We start from the raw sequence: 12,569 nt of genomic DNA, 5'->3' as shown, positions 1-12,569 counted from the left end.
TGCACAGATCTGTGATGGCTTGAATCCTCCATTTTAAAGGAACTTTAATGCTATTTTCAATTACTTGTAAGAGGTTAGTTCTGCTTAGCTAAGCCAGAAATGGATAGTAATCACTGCATGGGTTTTTTATAAATGATTTGTGATTCTGCTTGTCATCTTTGAGCAGGAGACGTGGTAATCTCTACATCGTTCCAGGTTTTATTATCTGTGCTGCTCAGCAAGCACCACTGAATGGATTTTAAATTCATGGCCTAAAATAACAAAACCTATAAGCATGCAGCTACAGCTATACTTCTTGATTTCTGAGTCGTGTGACATCTTTTGTACTTGCACTGTCTGTAGAAGAATGGTAAGAGGCTTACTGCAAATAGCCAAGGGAGCACTGGATAGCAGAGAGTCACCTGCAAATCTACTCCCCATGATGTGGCACTTACTACCTGAAGCAGGTGATTGTGCCTAGCTGTCACCAAGCGCTTGGACAGTCCCTGTTGACAGTGTCCGCAGAGGAGATGTTTTTGGGGCTGCCTGAATGTGCTGTGTTCTTTGCCTTTTCCTCCTCTCTGGGGTGGAGGGTCATGATGTAGATGACTCTCCTCATGACCCACAGTGAGAATGCCTGCCTGACAGGAACACTGGGTGTGAAAGGATGCCTTGAGTCCCTTAATGTAGTCCCTTGAAAAGGAGAAATTACCCTGGCATCCATTTGTTGGTTAAATCGGTGCTGCTCATGGCTGGCTGATACCCGTGCAGCCATGCCAACAGAGCAAGAGTGCTGGAGTCACAGCCATATGTTGGTTAAGGTGGCATGCTGGCTGGCACTCGTGGCTAGCCGCTGGAGTGCTGGACGGAAGAGTCAGTGCAACACAGTTACCTTTTAGAGCTTTATTGGGAGAGAGAGGGGGAGACTGAGAGAGAGAGAGAGAGAGACAGAGACAGAGACAGAGACAGAGACAGAGAGAGAGACAGAGACAGAGAGACAGAGAGAGACCACACGGAGGTAAGAGAGTGGAAAGAAAAAAGGAGGGACACACAGGGCCACCAGCCTTTTAGGCTGGGCCACGTCCTAGGCTAATGACATAATTAAGGACAGAACTCTTACATCGTTCCCTCTGCTGTCCTTCAGCTGATTGCTCAGCTGTCCTGTACATCTCTTTGGGATTTGCTAAGAAACAAAGAGACTGATCACAGGTAAAAGTGCTTTATGAAAGAAAGCCACCTGTGTTTCTGTTAAACATTACAGAGAGATGTATTGCTTGCATGCATGCATGCCACAGGCCTCCCAGGGTCTGCTGTGACAGGTATACACTTCTTCCCTCCAGTCTCCTCACACTTGCCTCCAAATGGTGCTCCGTGCTCCACATACTTGTATTACCTGCGTTTCCACCCTCAGTGGGCTATCCCCAGTGTCATTGTGACTGAGAGCTTCTGCCCAGCACGGGACTCATTAAGTCCAAGCTCTGAGGTTAAAGATGAACATAAGCAAGGGAATTGGAGAAGTTGTCACAATGAACATTTTCTATCAAAACCTAATTTTGGATAACAAGACTGTGACCTTTTCTGAAATGTATTAAGAATTTCACAATACAAGATGTCTTATTTTTATGTGTACATCTATGTTGTGCATTTTTTAAAAGTCCTTAGGTTGCAAAGCTTGATCTATACCATTCATTAAAGTGTCATACTCACTCCTGGAAAAAAACAGAAATACATTTATTGTTTCTGACCACATGTCACATGGCACTTTCCTCATGACACAGTAGAGAACTATGCAGTCCTTCCCTGTGACTTCATCAAAACTGTGAAGTGTGAAGCAGAGTCTGGACTGGATGATCACTTCTGTTTCAGTCATTTCTTTCCCTCTAGAACTTTTCTCTCCCTCCATGTTAACTCCCTCTTCCTCCAACCTTTCGGGGGCAAGGGAGCTTTTTATGATTAGCTCACCCTGAGACCTCATAGACTCCCCTATCACACCAAGAGTTTCTCTGAACTCAAGTCAAATCAGCAAACATTGGAAGTGAGTCTCAAGGCAGAATCTGTGCTCGACTCAGGGAATACACAGTAAATGAGTCCCTGTCTCTTAAGGGTCTTTCAGTTTCAAGAGTGAATAAGAATTTTAATAAAGTGAAGTCAATGCTGAGCAAGGCATATGCTAGGGAGGGAGGTGCAGGGAGAGGGGCAAGAGAGAACTGAGCATTAAGCTCCATGAGGGTGCTTGACAGCCCACAGGATATCCAGTGCGTGCTGGGACTGTGGGCTGTCAGCTGCTCTCTAAACATTCTAATACAAACAGATTTCATTCTGCTGGAGGTGAGAGACCAGTGGCCTGGGCTTCCATTAACCTTCTCACAATAGGGCAGATTAAGCCCTCTCTTTAAACAATGTGCTGTCAATCACTCTATCAGATGTAATTACCTTTTCTAATCTTACAGTGACTTCCTTGCAGGTGCTGGGGGAAGCAGGTTAAGAATGTTCCCCAGCTTATCTGGGTATATTCTGCTCAGTTGAAGGTTGCAGGAGTAAACTTTATTAAGCATTGTCCTGGCTCATCAGGTGGTGACACTGTCAGAGGTCAACTAATCAAAGTCCATCTGTGAATTGTGACATGACTGTGTCTTCATTCTCTCTTCATGAGCCGCCTGAGACTGACCACCTAAAAGGCACTTGGTGAAATGTGGGCTGGGATGAGCCTGGTTTGTTCACTGTGGTCATATGAGCCAGTCACCTTGAAGAAACACTAATTACATGTGACAGTGAAGCTGGGATGATTTATAAGCCAGGAGGCTGGCAGCACAATGTTGTAATTCAATAAAAGCCTACCCTAATCTGACCCTGTGTTCTAAAGCCAGAGGTGGGAAGTGACCCAGTGGGACAGGCCTGGCTGTCATCTAGCATTTCCTGTTGTGAGCAGATTAAGGAGAAGAAAACTTCAAGTGGAACATTCTGCTATACACAGAGCATAAATCCTCAATACATTTTTAGTTATTCTTATTTTTAATGACATTTATATACTTGCATATGGATGCTATATATACACATATATATGCATGTGCATGTATGTGCATGCACACAAATATACACATACACACATGCACACACATACACACACTCATACACAGGCACACATACACACCTGCACACATGCTGCACACGCATGCATACACACACACACACACACACACACACACAAACACACAAACACACGCACACGCACATGCACACACACACAAATGTACACAGCTCAGAGGACAGCTTACTTAGAGGTGCTTCTCCCCTTCCACCATGTGCTCCTGGAGTTTGAACTCAGGCCATCAGTCTTGGTGATAAGCACTTTGGCTTTGAGCCCTCTCATCAGATCCAAATATCTTAATCACCAAATTTTCTCTCAGTAAATGTATCTTCCCCACCCACTCTGTTGCTAAGAATAGGACCCAGGATTTTCACAATGCTTAGCAAGCAGTCTACCACCACCCCCAGCCAAATTTATCTCAATTTATGAATCTTTGGTGTCAGTCAGCTCTGAGCTTTCTATTCATTTAACCCTGTTTAATTACAAGAGATTTCAACCTTTCACCAAGTTGTAATACCTTAAGACTCTGAAGGTCAGGACTTCTCTTTTCAAGCAAGGACCTGAGTACTTCTTTAGGTAAATCCCATCAACTCACAGGTCTGCTCTTTAGAAACAGCCATCCAGCACTTACCAATACACTGATCTCTAGCCTTAAAACAGAAATGTATCATTCTCAATTTAACCAAAATTACAACCAATTTCTGTGCAGGATACCAGCTACGATGGGAAATAGAAAAATACCTTTATGAAAAAGTTCTGGATTTTTCTCACTTTTTTTCTTTTTATATGATAAATGTTTTCTTTTTATATGATAAAATAAAACTGTGAGATATAAAAGCTAAATTAGCACCTGGTCGTGTGTGAGCAGAGATACCACGCCCAATGTAACTAGAAAGTGGAGTGCTAGGAGAAAACATACACCTGGAAACGTGAGCACTCCTCTATACTCACCCAGCTCTGTGGCTCAATAGCCCTCCAAGACACCAGAGGCATGCTGGGGAGTTGGGCGGTGGGGAAGCACAGGACCACTGTGACATCAGGTCATAATATTGGACTTGGACGGAGTTGTCTCCTCCTTGTGTCACATTTAGTTAGTAGAAAATGTTCAGTTTAATGTCTCTCTAAAGGAAATGTCACTGTTAACACAAAAGATTAAGACGGTTAGAAAAAAATCCCAGCTATCTTTTCAAAATAAGTTAATGTTTACTAAAGTAAATGCTTACTAAGATCTGAGCAAGGACTTCATAGGAGTCCCTCAGCACTCAACACATCTGGGATAACTAGGTGCTATTACTATATCCATTTCTAGATGAAGAATATGGGTTAGATCAGTTAGAAATTCACTTAGGGTCACAGGCTGCTAACAGTGGAGCTTGAAGACTCGTTATTAATCCATAACATCTAAAGTCACAGTTGTTTGAATTGCCTATTGTGTTGTGAGCAGCTGGATTTGTGCAACACGGGGTTGGGACTGTAACATTCTTGGCAGTTCGGTAAATCATCTTTATAAAAGTATGAGAGGGAAGGGAGCAGGAGGAGAAGGGCCCTCCTCATGGGAAAGGCTTTGCTATATACAGGTGAGCATGAGCTCTTCTGTAGATGTCCTTTCCAGCCTCCTCAAGTTACAGTATTTGTTCTTGAGTAAAATAAAAAAACAAAATGGCAAGGATGTTTGTGGATAGGAAGGTGTGAAAGACACAGAATGCTGAAGGAAGTGATCAGTGTCAGACTGTGTGCACTAATCAACTAAGCCCCTGCTACACAGAATGTGTGATCCAAGCCGTTATCTCTGGGAGTGATCATCGTGATTGGCACAGTTCCCAACAGTGTTTTACCATGCCCGCTTGCTCTACCCATCTTGCTCCCACTAAGCAAATAAAACCCAAAGTTCAAAAGACCCAACCTCTTAATCCAGGGCCTGGGTTTTTGTTAGTTAGTTTGTTTGTTTGTTTACGTGCTTGCTTGCTTGTTTATTTTATTTTATTTATTTTTTATTTATTTATTTATTTTGGTTTCTCAAGACAGGGTTTCTCTGTGTAGCTTTTCACCTTTCCTGGATCTTGCTCTGTAGACCAGGCTGGCCTTGAACTCACAAAGATCCACCTGGCTCTGCCACCCGAGTGCTGGGATTAAAGGCGTGTGCCACCACTGCCCGGCTGTTTAATTTTTAAAAAGACATCCTGGTTAGGCTTTTCCTGTGACTTAGCAAGGTTGGCTAACTCCGGCCCTGATGAGACCAGTAACCTTGGGTAGGGGAGTGCAGAGTGCTGTCACCCAGCTTTCCGGAGCTGTTACTCCCCACATGTGAGGGGACAAAACAAAAAGACCAGTGACCCTTTCCTTCAGCTTAGAGCCCTGAAGAGCTTCTATATGTACCATGGAAGTGACCTCAGGCTCGTAATTACCTCCAGTGGTGAACCACAGCTAACAATGATTTTTTACCATCTTTACAGTCTGAGAAATATTGTTCAGACACCAAAATATTGACATTTCTGCCAGGCGGTGGTGGCTTTGACCCCAGCACTCAGAGAGGCAAAGGCAGGTAGATTTCTGTGAGTTCAAGGCCAGCCTGATCTACAGATCAAGTTCCAGGACAGCCAGAGCTACACAGAAAAACCCTGTCTTGAAAACAAAACAAAACAACAACAAAAAAAAATTGACACTTCTGAGTTCTATTTACTTTTTGTTTGACTATGAAAATCGAAGAGTTAAAATAGGACAATCTCAGAAAATCCTGGGCATATGCTTTCTGCAATCTTGTATTGCCTGGATTAGATCCCAGACAGAAAATGTTTTTTGAAAATTTTCCCTGAAAAACGAGACCATTAGAGTTGAAAAAGTAACTAACTTCTTGTCCTTACAAATGGCATCAGAAAGAGTTCTCCAAACACTGGGCCAGGTTACATCAGTTCTACTCTGGTCTGTCTTTGCTGCATTATTTTTAACCCCCGTTTCATCTCTACAGAATGAACATAAGCATGAGCCTCCAGCCTTTACTTTTTTTATTATTTTATGTGTGGGGGTGTTTGCATGCATGTATATCTGTACACCTTGTGTGTATCTGGTGCCCATGCAGGCAAGCAGGGGCCATCAGATTTCCTAGCACTGGAGTTACAGATGATTGTGAGATTCAGTGGGGTGTTGGGAACTAAACCTGGCCCTGATTGGAAAAGCAGCCAGTGCTCTCAACTGCTGAGCCATCTCTCTAGCCTCTAGTCTTTCATGGGCCCAAATTTGCACAAAATTGCTGACTAAGAAAGGAGCAAGCAGGAAATTAAGAGATTTCCAGAGATCAAAAATTCAAAAACATATTATTATATTGTAGAAGAAAACTTCTTTAAATTATGAGATAAAATTAGAAAAAAATCCAACCCATGATTGCAAATATATACACCTTGAGCATTAAGTCATTCTTAAATTTATCCTAATGAATGATATGCAGAAGCACTTGAAAGCCCAGGTTGCCCTCTCCCCCACCCCTCCAGGGAGTCCCACAGCTCTGCTTTCCAGATCTCAAGCACCACCTGTCTGGTGAACCAGAGAGACAAGCAGTGGCTTCTCTTCTGCTGCCTGTCAGAATTATGTCAGTCCAGTGTCAAACACCACCAGTGTCCCAAACTTCACACACAGAAAACCTAGACAACGGCATTGGACGTTAGTAGTGGGTTCCAGGAAGGTACTTTCTAAAAGTTCCCCCCAAGTGACTCTGGTGTATTGGCAGAGGTGAGAACTACTGGAGGGGCTAGTGTATTCTACAATCTCTTCAACACCTTGTAGGGCCAGGCATGGTGACACAGGGAGGCTGAAGCCAGAGAACCGAGAGTTTGAGGCCACCTAAGCTGTATAATAAGCAATAAGAAGCAGATAACAAAAATGAAGAAAAGCCTTTGATGGTTGGCAGGATGGCACACATCAATAGCATGAGCTACTTGACTGGAGTAATATTCCTTGGGCCAAGTAGTTCAAAGTCAGCCTGGGTTACATGAGAGACTTTACCCCAAAACTATAAATAAACAAAAAAAACTAACACTCAGCTTTCAGTCTCAGGGGCCTTTTTCCCTTGGATTCTTATGCCAAAAAGAAAATTCAAACTATTTTGTTTTGAGCTACATGTATGTATGTATGTATGTATGTATGTATGTATGTATGTATGTATGTATGTTAGTATTAGCTGTATGAAACACAGACATGCAAAGATACCACATACCAGGTAAAGACCAACATGCTTAACAGGGAAAATGCTTTCCAGTTCTTATGGCTTGCCTTCAATAAAAAGATCACGATGGCTTTATTTGTTTTAAGGAGAACGTCTAAATTGCTTCTGAAAATGTGTTTCGTGCCTTTGGGTGCAAGGGACAGTCCTCATACAAGCAAGAGGAAAGGGCCCCAGTGTGGCAGTAGGTGCTCTGCTGCCTGTGGCCCTCTGTGCTCACGTGGGAAACTGGCTCAGTGTAGCCATGAGGTCCAGGCCACTAACCTTTATGCCAGTGAAGTGAGCAGTTTCTCTAAATACAATGGAACCTCTGTCACTTTGAAGATAAGCTCTCACAAGCTGCTTAAAACAATAATTCTGTACTTTCTTTCCTGTTTCTAGATTTATTTTTAAGTATTAGTATAAAATGTCAAAGTAGCTGATAGTGGCCAGATCAGTTTGTATAAAGCTCAAATGCCTGTTTGTAGCATATTACAGCTATATTTGACACAGGAAAGCACTTAATCATGCCTGCTATCAGCACACCACACCCACCTTTGTGAGGACCCTTAGAGGCTGTGAGATTTATCACTGTTAAGTTGGGCTGGATGGACAGCCCTAATGGACAATGCAGGCAACTTCTGAGAAGTGTAGGCTAAAATTGTTCCATCTACAACCCAAATGTCAAAATAAGTTCAGAAAAGCCAAGTGTCTCCCAGGAACAGTCTGAGTAGATCCCCTGTGCCCACACTTCATCTCATGATCTTAGACTCTTGAAAGAATGCATCTGACAATCTGGAAGAAAAAGGAAAAAATGGATTTAATTTTAGTCTGTCTGTGTGTGTGTGTGTGTGTGTGTGTGAGTGAGAGAGAGAGAGAGAGAGAGAGAGAGAGAGAGAGAGAGAGAGAGAGAGAGAGAGACATATGCATGGGTACCCACAGTAGCCAGAGAGAGAGAGTCTTGAATAGCCTGGAGTGGGAGGTAGAGGTAGTTGGGAGTTGCCTGATGTGGGTGCTGGGAACTGAACTTGGGTGTCTAGGTCCTCTGCAAGAGTAGCAATCTCTTTTGCAGCTGAGCCATCTCAATAGCACCCACAAAACAGATTCTTTTGAAATCTACTTAGTTCCATTTTTCGATTCATGATGCTACTCAAATAAATGGGCATGCACACAGCATCGCCATAGCATTTTTTACAGTTAACCAACTTCTTTACCCAATCATCGCTTCACCTGGATCTCAGGACAGGCAGCACATGAGGCCAGGTCATCTACTTTATGCTGTGAATATCTGGGGCCCAATGAGGTAAATTAGCCAAGGGACCCCTATGCAGAAGCTGATCCCTAATTCCTTCTTAAATATGATGCACATTGGCTGTTGTTCCTGATGGGTTTGTTTGGTCTTTAACTACAAGCCAAGTAGCCTGAATTCTAATCTTGGTCCAGCCTTGCACAAGGTGCCCATGTCTTTCTGCACCTCTGCTTCCATTTTGAAGATGTGTGGAAGGGAGAATTGCTGTGTGTCTCAGAGGATGGATGGCTTTAGAAGGGATAAGGAGCATCAGCATTTTGCCATTGAAAATTAGTTAGTTTATTAACATGCTTGTGTGGAGTTACACTCTGAAGCCACACTGAGGACACTTACAACACCTTCAAAGTTCCAGTTTATCTCTATAAAATAGTGATAACAGAATGCCACAGAGTTTTTCTCTTTATCATGGAATTGTCAAACTGTTTTGGTAGTATACTAATTTTTATTTTTAAGTATTTAATTAGCAAACATGGTATGTATTCAAGTTGTACACATGCTAATTTGTATAGAGGCACTGTATGACTAACACAAATGAATGAACACATTTGCTGCTGTGCGGGTCCTGTGCATCCCAGGGTCTGCAGCTTGAAGGCCTGGTCCCAGTCTGCAGTGTAGCTGGAGGAAGTGGAACCTCTAAGAAGCCATTCAGTGTGTGTCCTTGAAAAGGCACAAGAATATTACTCGCCACCACCCCCTCTGATTCCCAGCTGCCATAAAGTAACTAGCTGTGCTAGACTACAATTTCCCATCATGATACTATACCTGCCACAGACCCAAAGCAGCAGAATGCCAAGCACTATACCATTTGACTTTGCTGTCAAATTAGAGTATTTGTATTAATGTGACCATTATACTCCTGTCACATCCAGGAAAATTAATGATTCCTTAATACCATATCATATCTAATCCATAGTCAAGTTCTCCAGTAGTTAGAGTCCACAATTCTTGTTCATAGTCGGGAATCAGAAGGGGGTGGTGGCAGTTAGTATTCTTGAGCCTTTTCTTTCTTTTCTCATTATAACACAATGCAAATTAAATATGCATATGGGATGTGGTTGACCACCATCTCTTGGGCCACCTGTCACAGCACTGTGTTGCTAGAACAGTTGTATCACTTTCCTTGTTGAATACTCCACATTTGGGGTTAGGTTAATGGCTTCACTCTAAGGATGTTTTAACTTTTTTCTTTTTCCAAGTATCAACATGTAGGTTTGACTGTGTGGGTGAAAATACATAGCAGTGTATTTGTTAAAACTGCCATTGCAAAGTATCAGAGGCTGAAGAGACTAAATGACAGGAAGGCATCCTCTCAGAGTTCTGTGAGCTAGAATTTCAAGATCAAAGTCTCCTGCAGCTTTGAGGGAAACATCTTCCCCTGGCTCGTTCTTTCCTTGCCTTGGAGCTGCCTAACTCCTCCTGGCTTCACACCATCTTCTTGTCATATATGTCTTTCTCTGGTTTAACTTCCCTCTGTTATAAGGACACCAGTCATATTGAATTATAAATCACTCCACATAATAACAATGCTATTTCCAAATAAGGTCAGTAGTAAGGGCAAGAAATTCAACATATAAATTGAGAGTTGGGATTGTAACCACACAGCTGCATAGTGTTTGAATATGGTATAAAATTCATTGAATATCAACTAAGTTATTAATCATTCAGTCATTAACATACTGTGATATAAGAACTAAATACACATATTTATACACACACTATGAAATACTTGACACATAATAAGTTTTCCATAAATATTAGCTCTTAAATTGTAATGTGCTACAGTGTTAATGTACTTGACCTTGGAAAAGGGCTCAAGACGTGACTCTGCATTAGTTAATAATGTTTCTATAATAGTTTACATTCATGATAGAATACTATTTAGCAATTTTAGAGAGTGATTTAAATTCATAAAGCTCAGTAAGAAAGTGCCACAGAAATTACAAATTTTGGTAGGTAGAAGCATGAATATATTTGAAAATAGGCCTGAGGGCACAGTAAGCCTTACTTGGAACTGTCAGATCCCTGGTACAGGAAGAATTCAATCCTAGCTTCCCTGGGTCACCTACTACATGTTTCTAGCCTGAGGAATCCCCTCCTCTGAAAAGCTCAACACCAGAACTCCAGGCTTCTTCTCACAGCTAAGGCTCTAACTTCTACAAGAATGACAGTGAGAGGCATTAAACAAACTGTCATTGAAAATGACAAGAATGGGGGCTGGAGAGATGGCTCAGAGGTTAAAAGCACCAACTGCTCTTCCAGAGGTCCTGAGTTCAATTCCCAGCAACCACATGGTGGCTCACAACATTCTGTAATGAGATCTGATGCCCTTTTCTGTATACTTAATACATAAATAAATCTTTAAAAAGAATAAAAAATAAAATGTTGGATCCTGTAAAAAAAGAAAGAAAGAAAGAAAGAAAGAAAGAAAGAAAGAAAGAAAGAAAGAAAGAAAAAGAAAAAGAAAAGAAAATGACAAGAATGACCCCACTATATTATTGCTATGTCCAAAACTAACATAAAAATCTATCTGGGGCTTAGTGGGTAAAATACTTGCCTTGTGAGCTTAACACCTGAGTTCAACCCTAGAATCAATGTAAGGGTAGAAGGAAAGGACCAATTTTAGCCAGGCATGGTGGTGCATACCTTTAATCCCAGCACTTCAGAGGCAGAGGAAGACAAATCTCTGTTTTTGAGCACAGCCTGGTCTATAGAGTGAGCTCTAGGACAGCCAGGGATATACAGAGAAGCACTGTCTTGAAAAACTAAAAAATAAAATAAAATAAGACCCAGTTCCACAAAGTTGTCCTCTGACCTCTACATGTGTACTGTGACATTTGCATCACACTCACAATTATAATAATAAATAAATAATATCTTTTAAAATGTATCTTGGTGTGGGATGTAACTTTGGTGGCAGAAATCTGGCCTAACGTGAGGCTTGAATGAGATGTCCCCCGTGGTCTAGGGCATTTGAGAAACTGGTCATCAGTTGATGGCACTGTTTAGGAAGGCTTAGGAGATGTGACCTTGTTGAAGGAAGTATGTCACTAAGGCGTGCTTTGAGAGTTTAAAAGACTCACATCACTTCTAGGGCAGTTCTTTCTTGGTGTTTGAGGCTCACAATGTGAGTCTTCAGCTTCTGCTACAGCATTATGTCTGTTGCTGGTTACCATGAGTCCCTGACATGACGGACTCGTGTCCCTCTGGAACTGTATGCAGCCTTGGTCACTGAGTCTTATCAACCAATGGAGCAGTACTTAATACAAAGGGCCTGGGTTCCATTCCCTGTATCACAAGCAGCAATCAGGGAGATGTAGGTCAGTTTCCCCAGATTATAATTGAAAGTTTCTGGGTCTAGGAGTGGCTTATGGTTGTTTCTTCTACGTTTGTTTCAGTTTCAATTTTTATTCCCTGAGCACTCCTTGCTGACCTGTTTTGTTTGGGGGTCTTGGGTTTATTGTTTGGTTGGTTTGGCTTGTAACTGAGACTGGACTCAAACTTACCATCCTCCTGCTTCACCTTCCACAGTGCTGGGATTACAGATATTTGCCACTGTGCCTTGCTCCTTTTCCTTGTATTCCTTCATGGTACACTTTTTAAATTTCTCTTACTCATTTCCCACTCCTCAAATCTGAAATGCAACATCACAGGTTTCACAACACTTGGAGCTGTAGAGTACTGTGTCCTCTCCACACACAAGCCACAGGATGGAGTTCTCTTCCCATCACCACCCACCCCGGTTTTCCCAGTAGGCCACGGGACAATATGCTAAGCCACCAGACAGGCGTTCTGGAGAGAAAAGTCCAAGCAGAGGACCGTGAAAGAGTGAAAGGGCCAAGACTCCTTGATGTGGAGATGAAATCAGTCAGGGTCTGCCAGTGCGTCATCCTGAAACCCTCTGTCTAGCCTTCACAGAGGAGACAGCCACCAACTGAGAACCATGACACCAGAGCTCCCTGTGCACTGCCAGCTGTGAAGACCTGTGTTCTGTCTCACACTCC

The 12,569-nt window shown here is 42.4% G+C and overlaps 1 pseudogene; it reads right to left on the bottom strand.

The window, feature by feature from the left end:
- LOC118577415 overlaps nt 1-12,154 on the bottom strand; it is a 96,846-nt pseudogene extending 84,692 nt beyond the window's left edge.
- Nucleotides 12,155-12,569: the final 415 nt, after the last annotated feature.

The sequence above is a fragment of the Onychomys torridus genome, chromosome 2 (genome assembly GCF_903995425.1).
Source record: "Onychomys torridus chromosome 2, mOncTor1.1, whole genome shotgun sequence".
Lineage (NCBI taxonomy): Eukaryota > Metazoa > Chordata > Mammalia > Rodentia > Cricetidae > Onychomys > Onychomys torridus.
The sequence above is the reverse complement of the archived record's forward strand: the minus strand, read 5'-3'. Positions and strand labels throughout refer to the sequence as shown.